Raw genomic sequence first — 27,712 nt, 5'->3', positions numbered from 1 at the left:
CCCCTCTCCCATCACATAACACAGGGTGACTTGGCAGAAACTAAGTCCCACCCATTTTATTTCTAGAGGTAGTGGTATCACCACTTGAGTATATATATTCAGGTAGAATATTCTAGAATCAGGTTCTTGGAGGAGTAACAGTTGGAGGAGCCTCATGGTATATATTGTAGATGTTCCTGTGTGTATAGAAGTAAGTTAAGAAGGATATATCCACGTTTGCTGTGTTGTAGATAGGGCAAATGTCCCTTCAGATAGTACCCATAGAAATGGCCATGGTGAACAGTTGTTCACATCAGAGGGGGCATATACACTAGAGATGTTTCCAAGAGCTGGGTTCCAGGGTGTAACAGGACCATAGAAAAGATACATGAAAAGGCGCTACTAGTTTAGTTCTCTTAAATATTCAACAAATAACTTGCATACATTAATATAAATGTGAAATAAACAATAACATTCCCGTGAATAATATAATTAAGGATTAGAACCCAGTGTATACCATATCTTAGTAATGTGATTTGTCAAAAAACAGTGTGATAAATTAAAAAGTGACAAAAAATTAAGTGTGGGAATTTAAATTGTAAACAACAAGAGACAAAAAGGCCCCAGTGCTACATCCAATATGACAAATTATTTAGAACATTAATATGCATTTAATCTATATTCTTTCTTCATAAATATGCGTCATTTAGTTCAATACTTTAGCCAAAATATGTTAAGCCTACATCCGACACAATGTAGTGGTGTAAGGTTTTGAGCTTGCCAAGACTGCGTAAATTTAAATTGTAATGCAGCTCACAAACCTATTATAGAACTGTTCCCATAGTTCTTCCAATTGGGGTGATTCTTCATGATGAAGGCAGCACAGTTTCACAGCCAGAAAGGGAAGAATAAAAAGACATAAACTGAGTGATACATTCCCTCCAGACTTTTCAAATACTGGGTGGAATAAAGTCTTATGAACTCACATTTCCCCAGTTTCAAAACAGCATGGTATAATCAAAACACTTCTAGCGCGGGGATTGTGGTAGGGATCTCCTCTCAGGCTCAAAGACATCTATGTAGATCTTTGAGCACCAGTAGATCTCATTGAAAAATAGATAATTCTGACACTCGTGTAGACGTCTTAGCTTTTATATACAGGAAAAAATAAAAGCACCAAAGAGTGCACTCAAATTGTGCACACAGGATATGTGCATGTAATAATTATAATTGGGAGATGTGTGCTAGATGATAGCTACTACACAGGCTCTTACTCCTTAAGAGCCTGGGAAGGAAGGTTACATACTGTATACTATACCATCATATGATCTTGTATATGTCCAACCTTAAAGTACTTTTTGGATAATTAATTTGATAACACCTTTTAAATTATATTGTTAATAATGTTACATAATGTTAATATTACTATGATGTCATCAATAATACTATACGCGTTGGCTCTTTCTAGTAAAGTCACATTGTATTACACCTTTTGCACAGTATAATGCATACAATTTGCCATATTCTCAAATAGAAAAATTAAACTTGTCAGCTGCCTCCATTGCAAGTTTATACCATTATAAGTGAATGACTTCACATTTTATACTATTGTGATTAAATCATTTCTTTCCTCTTCTTCTTTTTTTTTTTTTTAACCAGATAATAAGAGGGTATCCCAGTGAACCCACACTTCTTAACCCGTGATTCCAAATATCCCCTCTGTGAAAGGCAGGGACCACAGAAAGCATTACTTTGATTCTTAACAAGATATTTATTGGGAGGGGTGTGTTCTGGGGTTGCAGCAGGTAACAAGCAAATCAAAGATGGATTTCCTGCCAAGGGTGTGGGTTTAGTTCTCAATCCTCTAAATATCATAGCTGTACAGGTTGTTGCATGCAAGCTGAAAAAAACATAGGTATTTGGATGAAGTAAATCAAACAGGTACTTTACCTGCTACATTAAAAAATTATGCTTACTGTTGCATTAACTATATTTTTACAGACTTAAAGAACATGTGAAGCATTAAGCACATCAGTGTGACAGACCATTAATTTATATGTGTAGATGTATATATGTATAGTTGTATATAAAGATGAGGTTAAAAAAAGGCATGCGTCCATCAAGTTCAACCTACGCTAACTTCAGAGGACATGATCTACAATGTATATGGTTTCACTGCTCCTGTCCACTATGCCAGTGTGTATGTGGCTAACATCATGAGCAAAAGAGATACAACTTCAAAGTCCACCTGGAGTTCATCAGCCCCTCCTCATTGCATATCTGCAGTGAGGGTGTGTATACTGTGCAGCTGATTTCACTCTACCTCAGACTCTCTACAACAGCCTTTTGCTGCGGTTTGTCTGCTGTTACAGCTACTCTGTTATTGGGTTGGGTAAAGTATTTCTGATGTATATTGAAGCATTTCCATCTTTACACATTACTTGCGCTCACAGCTCTACCTTATGTTTCCATTTACCCTTCCCTATAGATTGTAAGCCCATTGGGGCAGGGCCCTCCTTTCCTACTCTCACTGTATGTTTATGTTTGTTATTTTATTGTTTTTGTCCTCCACCCCTGTTGTACAGCGCAACAGAATATGTTGGCACGTTATAAATCAAGGATAATAATAATATTGTATTTGTCACTTCAGCATCTAATGTGTGAAGGGTATCTATGGCAGATTGGATTAATGACAGCTTTAGGGAGATGTTATTACCCTGCTAACCATAACCTTCTTGTAAAAGTAAATCATTCAGAAATTAAGCATGCAACAGCTAAAATGTACAAAATTCAAGGATTTACTTAAAAGTCACTTAAACAGCACCACAACAGGTTCTAGAGTGCATGGGTTAATGAAAATCGATGTGTAATGTGTCTTTTACAGTTTATATTAATGTAGAAGTTTTAGAGAGGAATTAAACACCATGATATTTTAACATTCTAAAAGCGTTTTTATGCTTCCGATGAAAAAAAAAGATTCATCTCCACTTCCTACCATCCATTCACAGCCCCTCCTATAGCTGAGAGAGCCCTAATTTACGTCTTACCTCGCCTAGAAAAGGATGGGTTTCCTGCCAGGCAAGTCTGCCTCGGAAACGGCAAGGAGTATAAAAACATAGACGAAAAAACTGAGAGGGGAAAGCTGGCTGGGAAAGCGGATGATACAAATTCAACCAAATGTATAGGATGTGCTAGTTTTGATTCCAGGCTTGAGGGAGCTATTTTTAGAAACATTTTTTTCTTGCAGAGCAGGAGTGGAAGATCTGTGGAGTGGGAGAGCGAGACAGAAATAGAGAGAGAGATAAAGAAAGGGAAAAAAAGACGAAAATACAAACAGCAAAGCAGCATAGCTGAATCCATCGATTTCAGGAAGATAGCAGTCTTCCATAGCAGCAATCACCAGAACTGAAAGGTAGGAACAGATCCTTTATTTATATTGTGTCTGATTCCTCTGGCTATGTTATTAAGCATTGTAGGCCCAGCTGCACCTGTCTAGAAAGCGTGCAGTTTAATTCTTAAGGATTGTACCCTGTTTAGTTAGAGAGGAAGAGAAAATGTGAGAATATGAGCTTAATGTTCAGGGGAAATCTAGTTTTTGTTTGTCACATGAAAAGCAATAGGAACCTGTTTGTTTCAGCACCATGACTGAAAGGACAGCTGCTCCTGTGTGTGCTCGGCTCGGCTCGGCTCGGCACAAAGCATACAGAACAGACAGTCTAACAAGATGTGCATTTAAGCTACAAGGCATGATTGACCTTCGTTTTGTTTTTTCCTTCTGTTTGTATAATAGCTGGAGGTGTACTAACCCTTGTCCGATGTAAATCGGTATAAGCACAGTGAATCTATTCACCAAAGACCTTGCTAGTTGTAATTCAGTTTCCAGTTGTCAAACATAAAATTGATCTGGTCAGAATCACAGAATCACAGTATTGGGGAAAAAAGCAGAAATTGAACTTGTGATGTGATTGCTTGAGCCGTGCCACCTAACCACACCCTCTTCACATATTTTATACAGCAACAGGAGGGTCCCACAATGTACTGAACCCAATCTCTGCACATTTATGTTACTTTTATTGAGATGCTAACTGCTGTACATCACATCATAGTAGCATAAACATATAATACAATGCTTGCAATCTCCATAGCTCTGTATTACATACCAATTCCACAATTTCTACATAACCACAGAATGCAGCTGAATTTCTGACATGGAATGCATAGGTTTAATGATAGGTATGTATATCATGCATTGACACTCTTAAGTTAAAAGGAGGTATCAAAAACGTATTCTATATGAAAAACAGATACTTAAAAATATAAGTAAACAACTAACCTTAGTTACTAACTCATAATACAAGCCATCCTTTTCCAAACACCATTAAGGGAATAATTCTTATTTTGGATAATTAGGACAATGGCAATCATTGCTACACACAATGAACATGGCAAACCTGGCAGGAATCTATCTGTTATATTAATTTAATTTACATGTGGGATAATGAGCTTTGAAGAGGTGCAATTGTATTTAGATACTCAATTTGTAATATTATGGTGCTTAGTACTTGAAAACTTGTAATAATTTCCTAGTATCTTAGCTAAATAAGATGTCTGTATAGCTGGATAACTTTCAATATTACACTGCCAATGCATTCTATGAAAATGTCACAGTAAGTCCCTACATTGCTGAGACCATTATCACATTTAGTCATGGTCTCTGAAAAGAACATTGAGCTTAGTAATGGTTTAAACCCTTTGGTTGCAGTCTGGGCCATGATCTTACTTCTCTGTAAAGAGGGCCATGCACCACTGAATAGAGAGAGAGAGAGAGAGAGGTCAACTGTCAGCTGTTCCAGACATATATTAAGAGCATGTTTTTCCTGTCATAGCATATCCCTGTGTTGTAAATTAAACTGGATATATCATCTCTATGACACTATTTTGTGTCACATTCTGGCAGCTAATGAACATGTTCTCTACTTCTGCCCTTTGTGCTTTGATATATTGTACACAAGCCAAGGAGTTTTTGAATCCATAACTCCCTTTTCCCCATTTCAATGTAGAAGGTATATAGTGGGCTTTATTTAATCTTCATTCAGTTTGGATTATAGGAAGTGTCTGATGATGTAAATTGTAAAACAAGTATGCGTTAACCAGATAGAAATAACTACAAATTATAGAATATTATAATGAGTGACCTTGGTTTATACATTTTTAGCCTCCCTCTAAAAAAAAGGGAAGGAGGATTAGGAAGGTCATTTTTCTTAGATGCAGATTGGACTTTATTTGAATTGAGGGGTTTATTCTATATCAACTGAAGTCGCCATTCAAGTCTGATCGCAACTTTGGCCTGTATAGAAAAAAAACCCTAATTCTTATTACAGTTGATAACCTTTTTCAGTCTTCTATAATTCATACAATTTATACAGTATATTTTCATATCTTAATATGTATGTATACAGTACAGTGTATATATATAGACAGACATATATATAGACAGACCAATAGTTGGTAAGTACAGACTAACATCAGATAAATCATGAGTGGCAGAGAGAAACTTCTTAGATGTCACAGACCTTAAGGTTTGGTGTTAAATTAGAAAGGCCACATATTTGACAAGTTCTTCCATCCTTTGTCTGAACCAGCTCTAACATAGTTCTGAATGCAACAGATTATTTTTATGTTTTCTACAATTCCAAAGGCCACACAGAGATGCACATATTCTTTAATTAGGTGGAGGTTTCTTGTTGCCTTTTTCACCCACCATAACTTAAAACGTGATGGTATACACACACACACACACACACACACACACACACACAAAACTAAAATAAACCTACGCACAAATGAATACACAATATAAATGAATATAAAGTGCACAAAAGAGAAATATACAATATAGGTGTGATCAAGCAGAACTATGGCTATAGGAATAAAGGTAAATACATAAGCAAATGGAAAAGGCAGCACATCAAGGAAGAACAAATTCCTAAACACATGTGAAAAAAACAGAATTGATGAGAGCACACTCCTAATTAGCATATATATAAAACAATTTAATTTAAAATCAAACAATTAGTATACCAATATATGACATGGAAAACATGATTAGAAATAAAACATTGGAAGTGGATGCTAAATCCTAATGGAAATGGAGGACTAACCTTGAGGGTTAAAGAGATCTCTGTTGTGATATATGTGATTTTAAATGTCCTCCTTGGCAGTAGGGTAAATGATATGTACCTCCGGTACCTCCGGTTATCATTGCACATAAACAGACTGCTCCAGTAAAAGTTAGTAAATAACTGTCTCCTGACAGTGAATGCCCTAATGAATGCTGATTCGGGAATAACGCTTGTTGCGCGCCCGTCAGCTAAGAGCTCTGTGTCTTGAAGTAATACAAAACAGCTGTAATGGCGAAGTGGATGCGGAGTACCTGGTCTGTTTGTAGTAAAGAGTCGAAACCTGCGTCCTTCAACCGGGACAATCCCGTAAGTCTCCATTAGCAGGAACAGCTGTTGAGCACTGTGACTCACTGCCCTCCAAAAGCACTTCTGCAGCAAAGGACAAGTCCCATATAGGACCGTTACCTGGATGTGAGGCACTGTACGCACTGATATCCCACATGCAGACTGGGCTAACAGGCACTGCCTCTCTGTGTTCCAAATGTACACCCTCTAGGAATCCTCCATTGCAAATCCTCCAATGTCCAACGTGATGACGTGCCCTACGCGTTTCGTTGGATACACACCGACTTCATCAGGGGTACTATTGGATTGCTAGAGTGTGTACCTTTGGAACACAGAGAGTTAGTGTCTGTTAGCCCGGTCTGTGTGTGGGATACCAGCTCGTGCATCGCTTAACATCCCGGTTATGGTCTATACAGGACTTTTCCTTTGCTGCAGCTGTTCCTGCTAACGGAGCCTTATGGAATTTTCCTGGCTGAGGGATGCAGGTTTCAAATCTTTACAACAAACAGACCAGGGCTGGAGGTATAAAGTTAGATATATATATCAAATGGAAATATTACTGTATGCTCATTTGCATGTCTTAGACAGGTCTGCAACCCCGCCTTTCACCATTATCAACCATGTTAAAAATGGTTTTGAAGCAAAAGGTGACACTGTGTGCTCATTTGCATGTCATGTCCCAGACTCCCTTGCTGCAGTGGAAGTGCTGTGTGATAATGGTGAAAGGCGGGGTTGCAGACCTGTCTAAGACATGCAAATGAGCATACAGTAATATTTCCATTTGCTATATGCTTTGCTGTGGAGGATTTTTGTCCCTTTTTTTTACCCACCATAACTTAACCAAGTATATATATTGTAGAGTATTTGTAATTGTGTACAAATAAAAGCTGGTATCCCCTTCATCACAAGGGCCTTTAGACTGGTTGGTCTTAAAGAAATATTTTGGGATGTACAACTTATTTAAATATACTTTGTACATACTCCTCCTCCACCACAACCACACACACACACACACACACACACACACACACACACTATTTCAGGCTTTGCATGGGGTTCAGATCTATGAAATGCGGATCCTCCCATCTTTAGTTCCAATCAGGGAAGGCCGCTCAACTATCTATGGGAAAGTGAGTCCATTAGTGATATAGGTCTATATAGGGATATAGATATAAATATATATCTATATCCCTATATAGATCAATATCTATATCCCTGATAGGAACTAAAAGATGGGAGGGTCCACATTTCATAAATCTGAACCACTCTCAGGGGTCTATAAAAAAGGCAATTTTGGAGCAAAATCAGGGAAGTTTCACCCTGAACCTACAGTATGTACCATGTCAAAGCATTTTGATTAAATTTTTCCCGTCTACCCTACAGTAGCTTGCACCTTGGGTAATGTAAGTAGAAGGAATTGGGGAGGATTATATGGTGCACATATTTTAATGAGATTTATCACAGTCTGCATCTCTCCGCACCAATATTTTCTTTCTATTCTCCCCCCCCCAATCCTCCATATTTAAAGTAACATAAGTCTAACATACGTCTGCATCATGTAAGAAACTGTTCTGCTATTCTGCTCCAAAAAACAGAGCAGTGAGTTTAAATACACTTTTTTTCTATGTTGATATATAGAACCCTCATGGTTCAGATTAAATTGAACTGGATTTGGACCTGTTTGCCTACTGTATGCCCAAATCTTGTTTCTAATTCACACTCGGCTCAGGAGGAAAAACATAGAGAAAACAAGCATTCTCAAACCAGGCGCATTTTACTCTTTTTTGCAAAGATCTTCACCAAGTATCAAAGGTCATTGGGGCATATTCTAGTAGCTCCGAATTGTGACAAAACACTTCTAAAGTAACACTTTAGGAGCAAATTTGCATGTTTTGATATTCTGTAAGCCCTTTGCAGCTGTCCAATCCATAAGAAAAAGGCATTTTTATAAGTGTTTTCAGTCTGATGCAGTGCAAATCCGGGCGGAGTAACCAAAATTGCATTTTTTGAAACTCGCTATAACTCCGAAAAGTGTAAAAGGCTAAAATCGCATCTAAACAACTCACATTTTTTTCTCACTACATCAAAGCAGGTGGGAATTGCGAGTTCCCTGCAAAGCCTGAAATAGTGTGGGTGGTGGTGGTGGTGGTGGTGGTAGTGGAGGAGTAGTGTGTGGGGTGGTGATAGTGGTGGTGGTACTAAAATAGTGTGTGGGGTGGTGGTAGTGGAGGAGTATATACAAAGTATATATTTAAATAAGTTATACATCCTAAAATATTTCTTTAAGACCAACCAGTCTAAAGGCCCTTGTGATGAAGGGGATACCAGTGTCAGATCCAACAGGATTAGAATCCACAACCTCTGCTATTCAGTGTAGCAGCTCTTGCATTGAACTAATGCAGATTCTCGGAAATACTGTTGATCTCTATTATTCCGACATGTAGCCCCCTCCCCCAGCTTCCTTTAATAAAACAAAATATATTCAATTTTATTGATTTTTTTTTAAAAATATTTAAATTCTATAGTATTAGATAATAGTGACTTTTTTTATTCAACTCTTAATGACAATTTTAATAAGTTTTAAAGCATCCTTTGATTTCTATAGCAGATTTTAACCCACCTCCCAAGCAGTGCAAGATCCTTGCACCACTTTCCTGTTTGCGATAATTTGTTGCCAATGTTCCCAGCAGTTTGAGCTGTTAACTGTAACAATAGATAATGTTACCTTAGTAACAGTGGAAGCACTGTACACGGAGAAATAATGGTGAAAAGCAGGGTTGCAAACCTGACTGCTGACTGAGACATGTGAATGTGCTCACAAGTTATATATTATACAAGAGTAGAAAGATAACACCATCTCACCGGCCTCTTTTCTCTAATAGTATACCATTTATACTGTATGAAAAAAAGAAGTATCTAGAGCAGAGATGTGCTAGTTTTTTTTTTTTTTTTAAACGAGAGAGAGAGAGAGGTCCATCCAAGAAGGTACAACTGAGGAAGGGTTAACATCCCCAAAAAGGCCCTCTTCACAAAAACGAGTGCATGTATCTTTTCTTGGATGATATTTGATGTAGTGACAGCCTATATAGATACGTAGAACCTTTGAAAATACTCTCCCTGAAAACCTTTTCATACAAAATAGAAAAACAATAGTCGTGCAGGGCAAGTACATAATTTTTTGTAGATACCTAAGTAAACATAGGAAGGATGTTGATTCAGGGAGTAATCTGATTGTGATTTGTGAGGATCGGGCACAAGCTCCACTTCAGAGTTTGATTCTGACTTGACGCAGGCTTTATCTTAAGCTCCTGCTGTGTGCAATCTGCACAGCAACGAATCAGCACTCTGGTTTCACTTTCAGCCTCTGCTGACCAGCAGTTCCCGGATTGGCTGAATCACCGTTTATATGCTCAGCCTTTGCACCTGCAATTTGTCTTGAGTATAACAGTTGTTTCGTGTGACGTGTGCTGGTCGCAAGCATGCTATTATTTCCTTGCCTTGCCTTGTCATCTTGTTTCCTTACAGCTACTCCAAGACCCTTGCTACAGATACCAACTACTTGCCTGTGTCCTGCCCTCCAAATCTGCTATGGATATCACTATGCTGACTTCTCCTACCCTCGACCACGTGACCCCCTACTACTCTCACCTCTCCAACCCCGACCCGGCTAACCATGACCACGCATCTGCATTTCCGATGCTACTTCGTGGCCCCATGTCGGTGTATCTATATCCCCACCTCGGCCTCGCGGTCCAGTCTGCGGCGTGCACCCATTACAGTATGCTCAGCCCGCAAATATGGACCCCGCTGACGTGGGTGAGTAGCTATGTCAGGGACCCCTCGTCTGTTGTGTGTTTTCTAAACCAGTGTTTTATTCAATTTGGACTTACCCCTTCTCATTTTGTGTCTCAGCATTCAAAAGTCGCATATATCATGTCCCTGTTAACTGATGACGCCTTGGCATGGGCATCTCAAATCTGGGAGTTAAGATCGGACCTCACAAGCGACATATCTCTCTTCACACAGAAGTTCTGAAGAGTCTTTGATACTCCAGGACATAACGTAACAGCTTCTGCCTCTCTCCTACATATCTCAAGGTAGTCGACTGGTTGGCCCGCTACACAGTGGAATTCCGGACCCTCGCCGCAGAAACCCGATGGAACGACAAAGTACTGTAGCCGTATTTTGGCAAGGCCTTACATACAACTTCAAGGATGAACTCGCCGCGCTGGAATGAACTGAAGGTTTAGAGGATTACACCAACCTATGTATCCGCATGGACCTGCGTCTACAGGAGAGAAGAACAGAGAAGGTTCAGAGCAAATGAGGTACACAATCTTTTCATAATTTTTCACCGGTTCACATTACCAACTGTTCCCTGGATCCAGAGGAGGCAATCCAACTCGGGGGTACTAGCCTATCGACCAGTGAGAAGCAGTGCTGACGCAGCGCTGGCCTTTATATGTATTGCGGTTTTGCCGGGCATCAGGCTCTCCTTTGTTCCAATAAGTCGGGAAAGTGCCAAAACCCAGTGAGAGAAGGGAGAATCACACAGGGAACACTACATACTTCTCCCTCTAGTCTACCTTCTAGGTTGTTGCTGTATCAAATTGTCCAGGAAATCCTTCGCACTGAAGACACATGCCTTTCTAGACTCCAGGTCAGGCGGCAATTTCATCGACCAAAGTTTCACGGAAAAACATGGTATCCCGTTGGTACAGAAAAAATCAAGGTCAAAGCTTTACTCGAATGGCCCTGTCCTCTCTCCCTCAAGGCTATCCAAAGGTTCCTCGGCTTTGCTAACTACTACCGGAGGTTCATTCAAGGATTCTCATCGGTAGTAGCACCCATCACGGCGCTCACACAGAAGGGAGCTGACCCTACGAATTGGTCTAACAAAGCTCCCCAGGCCTTCAAGAGGATAAAGACGGCATTCGCCTCAGCACCCATCTTAATACACCCAGATCCTTCATTACCTTTTTCCTTAGAGGTTGACGCCTCCGATGTAGGAGCAGGTGCAATACTCTCCCAGAGAAAGAATCCTCAAGCACCCCTGTGCGTATTTTTCTAAAAAAAATTCCTCCGCCCAAAGGAATTATGACGTGGGTAACCGTGAGCTCCTCGCGATCAAATTGGCCTTAGAGGAGTGGAGACACTTACCGGAGGGCACGGAAACGCCAGTCACGATATTAACAGACCATAAAAACCTACTATACATTGAGGGAGCACGGCGACTCGGGTCTCGCCAGGCAAGATGGTCCTTATTCTTTACGCGCTTCAATTTCCTTATCTCCTATATCCCAGGGTCTAAGAACCTAAAAGCCGACGCCTTGTCTCGACAGTTCCTGGTAGAGGATAACAAGGTGGAACAGCAGGAGACCATTCTCCCATCCACTTGCATTGTGACAGCAAATACTTTCAGTGCCTTGTCTGATATTACCAAGGCTCAGAACAACATCCCAGCAGGACTCAAGGTTCCGAAGGATCGTTTGTTCACCCCCCTTGTTTACCAGAGGAGAGTCATGAAGTGGGGGCATTCATCCAAGACAGCTGGTCATCCTGGCACCAAAAGAACTACAGAGTTCATTGAACTCATGTTCTGGTGGCCCAACATGCAGAGAGACATACAAGCTTTTATAGCTACATGCTCTACTTGTGCACAGAACAAAACGCCACACAACAGACCTGCGGGTCTCCTTCAACCATTACCCATCCCGGAACGTCCATGGACACACATATCTATGGACTTTATCGTTGAGTTGCCTAAATCTAGAGGCATGGATACCATACTTGTAGTGGTGGACAGGTTTTCAAAACAGGCACACTTCATCCCTATGAAAGGTCTACCCACCGCCCCGATGTTGTCCGACGTTTTCATCAGGGAGATCTTCAGGTTGCATGGGACCCCCCTGGTCATAGTATCTGACAGAGGATCCCAGTTCATCTCCCAGTACTGGAGGGCATTTTGTAAGAGTCTGGACGTCACACGACACTTTTCATCAGGCTATCACCCCCAGACCAATGGGCAAACGGAACGCACCAATCAGTCTCTTGAACAATTTTTAAGGTGTTTTGTTGCCGATACTCAAAACGACTGGGCAGAACTTCTCCCGTGAGCTGAATTCTCCCATAACAATCTTCGGAATGAATCGTCCCAAGAGTCACCGTTCATGGTCAACTATGGCTTCCACCCTTCTGCACTCCCTTCTCTCTTCTCGAAGTCTGGAGTCCCGGCCGCAGAGGACAGGATCCTCCACTTACAAGACTTATGGCAGAAGATCCATCTTAACCTACAAAACGCGGGTAAACTACAGAAGAGACAAGCGGACCATCACCGAAGAGAGGTCCCAGGGTACTCTGTAGGACAAAGGTCTGGTTATCCACTAAAAACATTCATTTAAAGGTAACCTCACCCAAACTGGCACCGCACTTTATCGGACCTTTCCGCATCACTAAAACTATCAACCCAGTAGCCTAGCGGCGAGAACTACCCAAGAATATGAGAATTCCCTCCGTCTTTCACTCCTCCCTTCTAAAACCCTGTCTACAGGACTCATCCTCCAAAGGAAAACCTAAACCTCCACAAACCATACTGGTAGAGGGTCAACAAGAATACGAGGTACAGACCATCCTCAACTCCAGAATGTCCAGAGGAGGATTGCAATATCTCGTACACTGGAAGGGCTATGGCCCGGAATAGAGAGAGTGGGTTCCTCATCATCAGGTACATGCCAACCGTCTCATTTATGCCATCTACCGTAGGCCCCCTGATAAACCATCCATGGGTCGCCCGGAGGTCTCCCCTCAAGGGGGGGATACTGTAACATCCGCCGCTACTCCTGTCGGAAACCGCCCGGCTCACGTGTCGCACGGCGGACCCCTGCATCCACGCACTGCCAGGGCGGTACATGCACGCTCTGAAAGGAGCTGCCAGCACCTCCCACTGGGAGGGAACTCGGCCGCACGTCCGCGTGATGTCAGCGCTCCGCGACGCGCATCGTGCATGCGCGGGGGTTGCTCGGCAACTAAGGTAATCACCAGGAAAGCCTGACCTGCAGGCTGTTTCAGATTATTGCCTTCTGGACACCATTGGAAGACCGGATCACACCCCTGCAAGGTAATTGGATCCTTCCTGCTTATATGCCTGCTCCTGTCTCTCATTCCTTGCTGAGCATAAACTCCTGTTTATGCATTGTGCTCACCGCTGCTGTTTAGTTGTGTCTTGATCCCTGCTTGGCCTTACCTGTCTGTTCTCTCCTGTCCTGATCCTGGCTGTTCCTCGGATTCTTACACTCTCCTGCGCTTTGACCCCGGCTTCGTCCCTTGACCATTCTACCTTCCATTACCCTGGACCTTGGCTACGGAAATCAACCATCCTCCACTCTCTGACCCGGAAATACAGCAAGTACCTTGACAACCCTGACCTCTCCAACCCTACGACGCTGTACGACTTGGACTACGCATTCCGGACAGGACTGCGTGGTTGTGGGTCGGTGTCTTTCCATCCCCACCTCAGCCCCGCGGTCTTCCTTCCTGTTTGTGGTGAGCGCAGCGTGACAGGGATATACCTCGGCCTTGAAGTTCAGTCTGCGGCAAGCACCCTTTACATATTTGGAGTCAGGAAGGAATTTTTCTTTCCCTTATGAGAGATCATTAGATGATATCTCACTCTGGTTTTTTCTTTGCCTTCCTCTGGATCAATATACTGTAAGTACAAATATAGGATAAGGTATCTGTCGTCTAAATTTAGCATAGGTTGTACTTAATGGACATATGCCTTTTTTCAACCTCACCTATTATGTAACCTAGAAAAAAAGCTAATTTAAGTATGTAAATATACGTATTTCCCAGGTTTCACAAGTATGTTCCGAGATATCTCTCCACGTGTTGTATAGAGTAGTGTTTTGCAGCCCTGCCAAACTCACAATAGGTACAGTACAGGTGGATTGGGTAGTTACAGCACTCCTTAAAGACCATCTGATACCTACTGTAAGCCTAACAAGTGACCACACCCCAGGTGCCCTCTCCAGATGTATATGTATACAACAGTTATCCTGGTTCAGCTTTGTGCATTATATTACTTATGAAAATGAATTAACTAAACAGAGCTGCTTGTTTAAACTTGGATGCAATGTTCCTACATTTCTAGCAACTGGTTGCAAAAAAACATTTAGCCAAAGCCTGGAAAGAACAGGTTGAACTCGAGATGTGAGCCAGGGAAAGAAAGGTGACATGCATCTCTCTCATCTCTGTTGTTCTGCTTCTTTTCTGTTTTCCTTTTCACAAGCTACAAAACCCCTCCCCCAATCCATAGAACAGGGTGTGTTGCAGCAATTAGCAGTGGAAACTAAAGGCAGCCTCTGCTCCCTGCAACACGGTCAACAAGAACAGATGCGTTCTGTAGCACATATCATTAGAAACGCTCAAATTCCTGCTCACCAAAACAAGAGGGAGCATTCTATCAAATGAAAAAAAACATATGCTGGTTAACACCAAAGGTTAACAGAAAGGGAATTGTGTGAATTACTATACAGTTATACTCAGCACCTATAGTAACAAAATGTGTTTATTACATCAGTGCTAATCCCCAGAAACAAGATATTGATTTTTTTTGGTGCTGCTTGTGTGCCCATTATTAAATCTCTGCATCCTGGACTGTGTTATTTTAATATGGACTTTCATGCTGGATTCCTGCATAAGGAGCTAATAGATCTGTTTTTTCATCAGCATAGAGGGGATGCTTGAAATCAAATCAGTTAAGGTCACTCAATAAAAGTATACATTTTTTATTGTTTCTCTCTGCTCCTGTTGCGTTTGGTCCCTTAGGTCAGTTTATTTTCATAGATGTGGGACCTCTTATTGAAAGCGAAATGGAATTGTTTGAGATTTGGCACAATGCATAAGTCATTGGCACTGTCTGCATTCTATTATTCACAGTTATTACTGTACATAGCTGCTTTGCCTTGAGTGCCAGCCAGACAGAAGAGTAGTAGCAGGAGGAAGAAAGGGAAGATGAAGCATTGTTTTTATTTGGTTGTTTTGTTTGTTGGACTGAGATGTGACAATTACTGTTTAGCCTACACACACTATGCCATCAAACTCCTGCAGTGTTTCTCTCCATCCTTATGACACTTGACATCAATTGACAGAGTATAAGTACTAGAGCTTAGCTGTCATAGAAAGTTTTTCAGTTTATAATACCTACTATTTGCCAACATTACAACTTTGTTATTAAGTATGTTATATTGTAGGTGTTGTGGATAAAATAAGATACAGAAAATATATATTGGGATATTTGAATACAAATCTTTGCTATCAGCCGACTTAGATCTATGTATAGAAGATCTGGTTATAGTTAAGAAATGTTGCTTTAAACACTACATTCTCCTATTAATATGGGGTCTCTTTTATGAACTATCTGTTTCATCTACTGCAATTTTATCCTTTTCTTTTACTGTACTTCTTTAGATATAACTACATTATGATCAACAGTTTTGCTACCTACAGTACAAGCATTGACATTGTCAGACCACATATCCGCACATGGAATTCCATTGTTGCTCTTAGGGTCTTAGTCTATATCCACTGAAGTGTCCAATCGGGAAGTTTTTCCGACGAAATTCCCCATTAAAGTTAATGTGAAATGATAGCTAAAAACTGCTCGATTGGCTGCTTAGGTGGCTTTACCCTGCTTCAATTGATATTTATCAAGATTTGCTGTTTACTCTGTCAAACTGTAAGTATAATGGTTTTGAAGTCTAGATATCTATATCTCAAACAAGAAAAAACGCAGTAGCGCCTTCCAGTGTCCAACCAATACAAATATTCTAATACTGTGAGATTAAAGTATGAGACCAATGGTGTTTGGAGACAATATCGTGCAAATAAAAATAAATTAAAATAACCAATTATATAAAACGAAAAATATATGTAAAATATACAATACAAATGATAGTCCAATCCCAAAAACACTGTCCTTCAGAGTCTCTGCAGCCTGTGAAAAGGGACCACCAATCCCTCAGGAATATCTATGAAAAAACAAAGAGGCGCACTCATAGTGTAATAAGGTATTAAAATTTATATGGGACTGATTAAAATATAAATTGCGCATTCACAAATATTACAGGAACAAGAGCATGTATGAGATATATCTCAATCGCCAACGATGACTGCAGGGTCCCAGCAAAGTATCAGATGTCCCTCTGAGAGCTCCACCGTGTGTTGCAGGGGCCGGTGAATGCGGTAGTACCTTCTGTGTACCGGATACTCCGTGCGCTTCCTCACTCCAGCCTCTCTGCTAACCGTGATCTCGCGAGAGCTGTGACGCCACAGGAATCTCCTGGATAGGCTGCGTTTCCTCTCAGTAGGGACTTACTGCATTGGCTACTCTCTAAATATTGAGCTAAAAGTTCCAATAGTTTGATCGTGCATACAAAAAGGTATATAAAATTTGGGTATAATAGCACATGTACTCCGAAACACACCCTACGCGTTTCGTCCTTAAAACTTCGCATGGGGATAAAATAACATAATAGGGCTAGATTCACTAAACTTTGATACTGATATCATTGTGTGTTAGTGGTCAAAAAAGTGAGTTGTTACTACCGTATATTTTAAAGGTTTTAATGCTTAATACAGCGATTCAAATGAGTATGCATTATTATATATGCAAGAGCGTTCCATTTAATGACGATATTAGAAATCAGTATACAAATGAAGAATTAAGGGTAATTACAATCTCGCATGATATTTATTGAACTCCGATACCTGTAAATATCAGATTACCACCAAAATATATTGCCAATTTTTATCCCCTAGCATAGGCTAGAGTTAGTCCAATTGTGCCTACCTATATAATGGGCATAATAGACAGGAAAGATATGAATAGCCAACCTAGAATGGATAATAATAATACTTAATATTACAAAGTTGATCTTCTAATATAATATACATATTATACAGCATACACACCCTACAAATAAAATACAAACACCTTTATATATAAATATATACATTTTAACCACGTAGAGACCCAAGTGGCCAGCTAATCATGGTTAACCAATGACTAGTTGGCCACGGGTTACTACACACTTAGTTTTTGCACATATAATTCTTACACTTTTTTTGTTTTATCTGTAGTCTGTCTATGTTGCGTGTTAACACCTTTGTTGCATGAAGACATTCCATTGCAATGCGTTGGTATCCTCGGGTATCAAAGGAGTTAAATAATTTACTGCCATAGGGTTTTATTAAAAGGCCATATGTTAGAAAAGCGATATGTCCAATGGTTATAAGCTATTTAAATTTTGTATGCCTTGCTTTATGCAGTATACAGATGTAGCCAGCCTTCCCGTCCCTAGCGCTGTGGATGTAAAGCAGAGGTGTGAGGGGAGGAGGCAGCTGCTGCGATGGCACTGCAAGGGGCCCATTCTTTTCAATGGAACCTCCCACAGCTTTAATCCTTCCGGGCCACAGTCAGCACGGCCACATGATTGCACGTGATCACAGCCACGCAAATGGTAAGGCTGGCTACACTCAGGCCTGCCGACAGGGGGGGGGGGGGGAGGACAGACGGGACAGGTGTCCCGGTGGCTGGAGGTGCCCGGCCGGCGCTGCAAGTTGGACCTGACCTCTGGCTGCAAAGCTGCAAGCCTCTATCCCTTTTTCCCATGCCGGATTTCCAATGCTGCTGCGCAACGGGCCTCTCTGATGTCAGCGTGCTGGAAGTAAGCGTGGCCCAGCTTCCGACGCACATGTGCTAGCGTAGGAAGCTCGTCATGGGATAGAGGGGTAGAGTCCTGAAGCTGAAGGAGAGTCGGAGCAAAGACTGCGAGAGGACTGGCAGCCGGGCCTGACCAGGAGTCGGCCCCAACAGCCACTGAATGGCTTGTGACTGTCCCCAAGGTAAGGCTGTTTTTTTAAATGTATTGAGTCGTGGGAGTCTTTTTAATATGTATTGGGAGGTGAGGTTGTACCTTTTAATATGCATTGGGGGCTGGGGGGTGTATTTTTTAATATGCATGGGGGGCGTATTTTTTTAATATGCATTGGGGGATGGGTTTATTTTTTAATATGGGGCAGGGGGTGTATTTTTTAATATGCATTGGGGGCTGGGGGTGTATTTTTTATTGTGTGGGGGGTGAGGTTATATGTATTTACGGGGATGGGGGGATTTGGTATGTATTTTGTGGGTGGGTTGAGTGAGAGTGGTGTAATTGACGGAAGGTGGGGGGAAGTGAAAGGAGAGAGGGGGAGGGAGGGAGTGAGGGAGAGGGAGTGAGACGGAGAGGAGAGAAATACATGGGAAGAGGGTGGGAAATAGAGGGGGCTCGTGAGGAGTGAAATAGGGGGGTGGGGGGAGGCTCACAATACCGCCGAGGGGGGGAGGGGCCTGGACTTAACTCTAGTCCTGGGCCCCGGGAAATATGTCAGAGGCCCTGGATACACTTGTATTAAAAGGTTATTGCACTTTAGTACCTTTGCACTTTTTTTCTTTCATTTTATTACAAAAATGTTGTTCCAGAAGGGAAACTGCGGCTTTGAGGCTCAATGCCTATTGACAATACTGTACATCTAACTCTTCTCTCACTTTGTTTTAATTTACATTTGTATCATTTAACCTTTGGTTTTATATGGTCTATCACAGTTTAACCATTTTGAATACTATTGTAGAGCACTAAATACCTTTATTATATAATAATAAAAAATAAATTACCATATTTGCATGTTGAATTGTATAGAACCTTCTAGGGACACTAAAGAATACAATGTCACACATCTAAACACTAATTAAGAGGACCTATAAAATAACTAATAGAGCATTAATACCTTTCCCAAACTCCCCATCATTTATATTTCTATTGTTTCCTTCCTAATGGTCTGGCAAAATCTGAAATGTGGGCTGGGGTTACAAGCACTTCATTCAATTTACTGTACTTATTGGAGGTTTATCTGCTATGAGATGCTGTATCTTCAGAGAAGAACATGAAGCAGACTTTCTGCGTAGGGAGGACACTGTGTGTGGGTGAGAAATGGAGTATTATGCCTTGCCAAACAACATATTTTTCTACTTAATGGGTTATTGCTAATACACGACTTCTGCCCACTCACAACAAACTTAGAAAAGCAACAATTTTTGGGACACCTCCAGAGTACAAACTTGTTCTAACTGGTACGTTTTTGTACTGGTTCGATATTTGAGAGTTATAGTATCACAAACAGATCAATGCCCCAAAAACTTAAAGTTTGAAGTATTTACCTAGCTGATTGGCCCGGAAAGACTATTAACCTCTTGCATTTAGATATTGTTAACAATTAGTATAAACTAATAATCAACCCACTGAGATAGTCTTAAGATCCTTTATTGTGACAACAATTTCGCATAATCTATGATGGCAAGGAAGACTTTCCAAAGCTTTTGAGATAGTGCAGGGTATAACCTCCATTGTAAAAATTGCAGGTGAAAAGCTACAGGTAGTTTGCATTCTATTAAGCTAAGTATTTGTGCTATCTATGTTGACTCCTATCTTTTAGGCTAAATAATTGTATTTTTGTTGTATTTTGTCCTGCCAGAAATACTTACAGCAGAATCCAATCCTCTGGCATCCTTCCTGATATTTTCAGTGACCATGCAATAGTGTATTGTGTAAGAAAAATTAAACCGCCCCATTCAAGCCCTAAAGTTCTCCTCACTAGAACATTTAAAAACTTTAACCCACAACAGTTTCTGGGTGACCTTATCAACTGCCCATGGCACAGAATCGATTTAATTCCCGACCCTGATTCTGCGCTCGACTATTTCCAATCCGAGTTCTTAAAACTCTGCGATACCCATGCTCCACTATGCAAAATAAGGGTACGGGGGGCCCACCTTCCATGGGTTACACCTGACCTTATAGCACTCTACCAGTTCAGGGATGCCTTGTGGAAAAGCTACAAAGTAACTGGCACTACTAAGGATCTCAATCACTACAGATGCATGCGGAACATGTGCACAAGGCAAACAAGGCATGCAAAAGCACAATATTACTCTGACAATCTCCACCAGAATACATCAAACCCAGCTAACTTCTGGAAGGTTATCAACAATATATTCCAGCTTCCTAACCATCAAGAACCAAGTAATATCACTAAGGGGGATATTACTCTGACAAACCCCACTGACATTGCAAATGCATTCAATGATTACTTTGTGGGGTGTGCCACTAACTTATTAGCGAAACGCAGCCCAAACCACAAACCTGAATCTCATCCTGGGAGTACCCCTACAGTCCCTCCCCCTCCCAACACTGCCCACAATTTTCAATTTGGCCCAGTATCTGAAGAGGAGATTATACAAGCGCTCCTCAAACTAAAACTAAGCAGCCAATGTGGACCCGACTTACTACAATCTAGGTTCCTACGACTTGGTGCCCCAGCCATTGCCAAACCAATTGCGTCCATAGTCAACTCTATCCTGTCTGCAGGCCATATCCCTAAGACCTGGAAAACTGCCAGAGTTGTCCCAATCTTCAAATGTGGAGACAAAAACACTGTCTCAAACTACAGGCCAATCTCACTTCTCCCAATTCTATCCAAAGTCATGGAAAAATGTGCCCACTCCCAATTAAGCGATTTCTATACCAAGACAAATTTCCCTAGCCAATTCCAATCTGGGTTTCGTGCCAAACACTCCACCGTAACTACCCTGCTAAAAGTTTGCAATAAAATCCAGTGTGGAATGGAACGGGGACAACCTCACTGGTGCGGTATTCCTAGATTTTGCAAAGGCTTTTGACACAGTTGATCATGCTATCCTGCTTAACAAACTCCAGAGCTCTGGAATAGGGAAACATGCTTTAAACTGGTTTCAATCCTACCTATCAGGAAGATCCCAACATGTGTCCATCTCAGGCTCTAACTCCAACCCCCTGGATATCACCTGTGGTGTTCCGCAAGGCTCTGTTCTGGGGCCCCTACTCTTCTCAGTGTTCATTAATGATCTTCCCACAGCTTGTAAGGAAGCCTCAATACACATGTATGCAGATGACACAATCCTATATGCACACAGCCATAACCTCTCTGACCTTCAACACATACTTCAGTCTGACTTTTTGAGACTCGAAAACTGGATTTCCCAAAACAAACTGTTTTTAAACACTGACAAGACTGTAACAATGGTATTTGGGACCAAGACTAAATTTGTAAAGCTTCCAGTGACTGAGCTCCTGATTAGAACCAACGCTAACACCACCCTAACACCTGTCACTAGTTATAAATACCTGGGCTTATGGTTTGACTCCCACTTAACATTCAGGATGCACATTGATACCCTGACAACCAAGACCTATGCCAAACTAGGGGTACTTTACAGGAACAAATCCTCCCTAAGTCTCCTGGTCAGAAAGCGTATCGCACAGCAGATGCTAATGCCAATTATTGATTATGGAGACATAGTATATGGCTCGGCTCCTCAAACCCACCTTAGCAAACTTGACACCCTCTACAATTCAATTTGTCGTTTTGTTCTCCAATGCAAATACAACACACATCACTGCGAAATGCTCAAAGAACTAGATTGGTCAACACTAGAGTCTAGGCGCAAAGTTCACCTTTCCTGTCTTGCCTTTAAATTCTTCATGGACAAGCTACCCAGCTACCTGAACAAGCTCCTCACCCCTACCACTTGCAGCACTTATCATCTGAGATCAGACTCCAAAAGACTATTCATGGTCCCAAGGCTCAACAAAGTATCCGGACGTTCCTCCTTCTCCTTCCGTGCACCCCAAAACTGGAACAACCTACCAGAGACTCTCACATCCACCACCAGTTTAAGTTCTTTCAAATCTAAGGCTGTCTCACATTTTAACCTGGTCTGTAACTGTTTCATTCGCTCATAATATATATTTTCTTTAACTGTGCACGCAATGTCTTGTATATAATGTATACCCTGTTCATTTATGTAACTGTACTTGTAACCATGTATTATTTGTTTTACTCTATGCCCAGGACATACTTGAAAACGAGAGGTAACTCTCAATGTATTACTTCCTGGTAAAATATTTAATAAATAAATAAATAAATAAATACAGTATTTCTACTATTTCTCTCATGTAAATCATGTGAAAAGGGCCTGTATGGTGACAACTAATTTTAGAATTTCTAATGAGAAATAAAAGCGGATATTGTTAAGCGATTCTATTTTCTGTGCTTTGCCAACATCAACAAAAATTCGAAAGAACTAGTGGTTTCAAAAAACAGAATTATTATAATGTGTGGAATAATAGAAAATGACAATACTAAGCAGCAGCACACTTACAGCTACAGTGGGAATGACTGAAGGAAAGAGACCTTAGACACAGACTCGATTTCAACATGCTGTGAAATTTCTCCCCATTGCTCGTTTAGACATTTTGTGGACTGTGATACCTTTTAATAGCCAACACACTGTATCAATCATACAAGGTTGTCTTGCGCATACGCTTTCAAGACTGTAGAGGTTTCTTCATCACATCTGTTGAAGCGACCTCTGCAGCCTTGAAAACTTATGCACAAGACAACCTTGTATGATTTATATGTTCGCCGATTAGAATGCAAGCCGCAAAATATCAAACTCTGTCTGGGACCAATGGGGCTATCTGCGCTTTTCCATCGCTGGTTCAGATTTATTTATTTATTTATTAAATGTTTTAACAGGAAGTCATACATTGAGAGCTACCTCTCGTTTTCAAGTATGTCCTGGGCACAGTTATGATAACAATACAAGATAACATTAAATGAACAGGGTTATACATTATATTTAAAGACATTCAATGACCAGTTAAAGATAATATAATATATGTAATAGATGAATGGGACTAACATTTTCTCCAGCATACAGTATGAAAGTGTAATTGGAGCATATTTATTAACGACTAAGGTGACAGTTAAACATGAGAAATGTTTTTCCCCAGGTGGCATTTTCTCTTGGTCAAAAGTTAGTTTAACAAACTAATTAATACCTTACCTGCTATCGAGGTAGCACTTGAAAAAAAAAAGTTAAACTGTCTTGAAAATAATTTTGTTTAGTTTTACGGGAATGTAATTTTTTTTTATTAGGTTTGGTTATTAATTAGGAGAACAAGGTGAGGTCACTTTGTCCTGTTGATCTTTGATCTATTCTAAATGATCTTGTCATATCACTTGTAGGCTAATCTATCTCCTTTGCAGTTCAAAGTAACAACAGATGACACTTCTGCAATGCTTATGTTTCAGAACCTAAAAGAAAGAGTTTTACAATATAGTGAATAGAGTTTTAAGACTTCTCATGGTAGCACACCAAAACTATAAACTGCTAGACAGATAAGTAACTCAGTCTGACTGCTATGCAGTGAAAGTGTTAAAAAAAGAAAACACACATACCATGGTACATGTCTGCCTTATTCCCACAACACCATTTGACCTCCCAAGCTTTGCATGCTTAGATGGGTTTGTTTCTGTCTCACAAAGCTGCCCACCAAGAGACCACCGTATTGCCGACGGGTCTTACTCACATTTGGCAACAGATGCATCAGCAAGACGTTGGCAGATGGCTGAGCAGGTAATGAAGCAGCAATCCAAGCTTCTGCCAAGCTGCTGGACTGCCCTCAGCCATTTCTTTCCTGTCACACCAGGTGTGGGGGCTGTGTGTGTATGGCAAGAAAAAGCCACAGCTGATGCCTGAGGTAAATAGCACTGCACTCCTGTGGCATTAGTCAAGTGACAGGCATCGCTTACTTAGCAGATCAGTAAGTCCAGCAGTCTTGGTCCAATCCCTCCAGAAATAATGTTGTGTGAATGGAATGTTTAGGGCTTTAAGGGGCAGATTCAGCCAGCAGGATATTGCAGGAAATCGCACCCCGATTCTGTGTTAACTGCTAATCACTTAAATGGCAGTTAACGCTACATCCAGAGAAATGCCCCGCATGACCCGTTGATGAATCCCAGTGTATGTGCTTTAATTTTTCTTGAGATGATATTAATTGAATCAACAGACAGCAAAACATTTGCTTCCCGTGAAAAAAAAAACACAAATGAAAGTCCCTGTAAAGACGCCCAAAGAACAAGGACAGGCAGATAGCTACAGAGTAAAAAACATTACGACGTGAGTCGCTGCTGATAGCCTAAAAATCGTCATCGGCAAAAATATAGTATATACTCTTTTAATAGGCAGTGGATATTCAAAGTTGAGTGCAAATAGCCGCACGGCTATTTACAGTTGAGTGCAAATAATAGAGTACTGCATCAAAGGGAATCAAATTTATTGGTAAGCAATTGTGCTCTTCTTCTACTCTTTGGCTGGGAGACTTGAGTATTGGCTACAATATGTGTTTGGTTTCTTTTACTCTCGTTATGTTATTTTCAATATGTCTCTTGCATGGCTGCAAAACAAGAGCATTTGTAGCATTACCATTCTGTTTGAAGAGTCGCCTGGGAAGTCACAGACAGAAACCTCACCTCCCTAAGGTGGGCAAATGTGACATTTTATTCTCTCTCTTCTCTCCAGCAAAAGCCCTAATTTGCCTGCTTTGGGGAGATTACAGTATATGTCACTTTCTGGCTGATATATTGCAGCAAATAGGCACTACATGGGCAACAAGTGCTTGCAAATGGGATGTCTTTACATGCACTTTTTCTGCATAGATCCACTAATAATAATAATTACAGTATAGGGAAGCATCAGATCAAATTGTAATCCGTATTTGGACAATCTTGCACTGGCAATATCAGAGTTTAATTAAAATGAATAAGCCCCTCAGACTTCAAAGTAGCCGGAAGCAGCTATGGAGAGGTTGCTTCCATTTACCTTTTAATCAAGTAGTTGTAAGGATGGCCTTGTCTATTCAACAGAGCAAGACCCACGAACAAGCCAGAATATATTCTGTTATTGGAAGGTAATTCTTGAACAACCCAGCATTTAAATTCAGATCCACTTAGGTTCTAGCTTTAACATGTCTAAACATGTTTAACAGATTGGGTCTAGCAATATTATTAGGGTCTGTACTGCATACAAGAATAGGAGACAAGCACAGCCTTACAATATTTTAAGATTTAAATCATTCCCACTCTGACCAATCTCAGACTCAGAACACTACAGGCTATGATTAGTGGGGAATCTTGCTACTTAAGTTGAGAAAGCTGTAGAATCATTTCATAAGTATATGGCTAGATGAATTAAATACTCAACTGCTTGTCTTCTCATAAGTAAGGATAATTTAGTTAAACTCTTTGGCCAAAGCCTTATAAGCCTGCAGCCAAGGCATGGCCCCTTTGCAGGTCCTAACACTATGGGAGCTATGCACTAAGCACTGATAACTGCTTTTAAGAGCGCAAAGAGGTTTTTAAGGCTGATACAGGCTGCTGCGCGATTCACTAAGCAGTGATAACAGCGCTTTATCGGCCTTAAAAGGCATTTTTCCAGCCCTGTGAAAAAAATCTGGCCGATCAGGCAAAAACGGCAAACGTGCCATTTTTTTGCCAGTCAGCGGGATTCTCTAAGCAGCAATAACTCAATCGTGCTTTAAAAGCACGCCAGAAAAAAGCGTCAGCGAAAGGCAGGCGCAAAAGAAGTTGGATACAGACAAAAAAGAATTGTTTACCTTTTTTCAGGCACACCATTAATACAGTAGAACAGGCCGACGGGTGATCCTCACGGGTGTCCGTGGCTCTCGGGTCCGCTGGTGTCCTCGCTGGCCTGTGGTACCAATCGTGTGCCCCAAAAAAAGAAAAAATACTTTTAAATATGTACACCCCCTCCACCTAACACATAAAATACAGTAAAGGGCAAAATTACTATTATCCAGATAATAGTGCATTTCCCCATTTAAAATACAACTTTAAGCAGCATAAATAAAGTAAATAAATCTTGCACTCACCCCTGCCACGATGAAGGCCGTCCATGTCCTCCGTTGCTACAAACAATACAGAAGAATAAAAAATACAATCTAATGTTCCCATACCCCTTAATCACCTTAGCGGTTAGTAACCACTATAGTAATTAAGGGGTTAACCAACCCTCCCCCACTACCCACCCAGTAGGCCTAACAACCAATCCTTGGGTATAATAACCCCTTCACCCACCCCTGCTACCCTCAATAAAAACAATACACACAACAGCCCTATTAACCACCTCTTAGGTCCCCAATAAACCATTACAATAATTTAATAAACACCAATACACAACCCACCCACCACCTGTGCCGCCACATAAAACCAATATTTATTTTTTTACACACAGGATTAATACCAAAGGTTGACGGGGGTCTCCGGTGGCCCCGACGGGTGTCTGCAGGTCCCACAGTGCACCCGGGGGGGGGTGCCCATGGGTGTCTGGGGGCCTCTGGGTGGTCCCTGCTAGGCTTTGTGGGCATCCAGCTGGTCCCCGTGGGTATCTGGGGGTCCTTGGGTCATCCCCATGGGGGTCTTGGGGCCCTCGAGTGGTTCCCACAGGGGCCTGGGGGCCCTCGGGTGGTCCCTGTGGGTCCCCCACAGCTGTGGGCCCCCCCGGTTCTTCCCCGTAGTTGTCCCCTGTGGGTCCTCAGGTGGTATCCGTGGGCATCCGGGGGTCCTCGGGTGGTATCCGTGGGCGTCCGGTGGTCCCCATGGGTCCCTGCTGGCCTGCGGTACCAATCCTGTATTTAAAAAAATAAACATGTCCTACATTTCAATAAATACACCCCCCACCCCCCACACCAAACACATACAGTACAGTAATGGGAAAAATAACTATCCAGATATGGATAATAGATTATTTGCCCATTATTAAACACAACATTAGCCAGCATAAATAAAAACAGTTCTACTTACCCATGGCAATGTGAAGGGCATCCTCATCAGCCTACTGCAAGTCCATGTCCTCTGTTGCCAGAAAGCATACACACAGTAATAAATACAATCTTATGTCCCCTAGCCCCTTAATCACCTTAGTGGTTAATAACCATGAAAGTAATTAAGGAGTTAACCCACGCTCTGCCACTACCCACCTAAGAGGCCTAAGCACCCTCCCCAGGCAACCACCCCCTCCCTTTTACCCATTCATTGGTACAGAGGGTACATCACGACCAATTTTGTCGGATAGTGTTTACCAAGAAATGGGTAAGGATTAAAAAAACAGGCCCAAATAAAAAACATTACATATCAAAATCAAACGGACGACAAAGAAGCCCAATGCTACATCCAACATGACAAAAATACACAGTAAAATACTTATATATTCTCTTGAAAAAGGGTCATTTAGTTGAACCCTTTGGCCAAAGCATTGTAAGCTTGCG

The 27,712-nt window shown here is 41.3% G+C and overlaps 1 protein-coding gene across 3 annotated transcripts in view; it reads left to right on the top strand.

Annotated features, from left to right (window-relative positions):
- The first annotated feature begins 2,296 nt into the window (after positions 1-2,296).
- Positions 2,297-27,712, top strand: part of CPLX2 (complexin 2) — a 124,238-nt gene continuing 98,822 nt past the window's right edge. Inside the window, exons 1-2 of one of the 3 annotated variants that reach the window (XM_075600885.1) lie at positions 2,297-2,371; positions 3,232-3,391. The gene's annotated coding sequence lies outside the window, so the exon portion shown is untranslated. Of the gene's footprint in view, positions 2,372-3,024; positions 3,392-27,712 lie in introns of those variants that run through there. The other 2 variants (XM_075600887.1, XM_075600883.1) reach the window with 2 other exon arrangements.

The sequence above is a fragment of the Ascaphus truei genome, chromosome 5 (assembly GCF_040206685.1).
Source record: "Ascaphus truei isolate aAscTru1 chromosome 5, aAscTru1.hap1, whole genome shotgun sequence".
Classification (NCBI taxonomy): Eukaryota; Metazoa; Chordata; class Amphibia; order Anura; family Ascaphidae; genus Ascaphus; species Ascaphus truei.
Note: the sequence above shows the minus strand (reverse complement) of the source record. Positions and strands in the feature narration are given on the sequence as shown.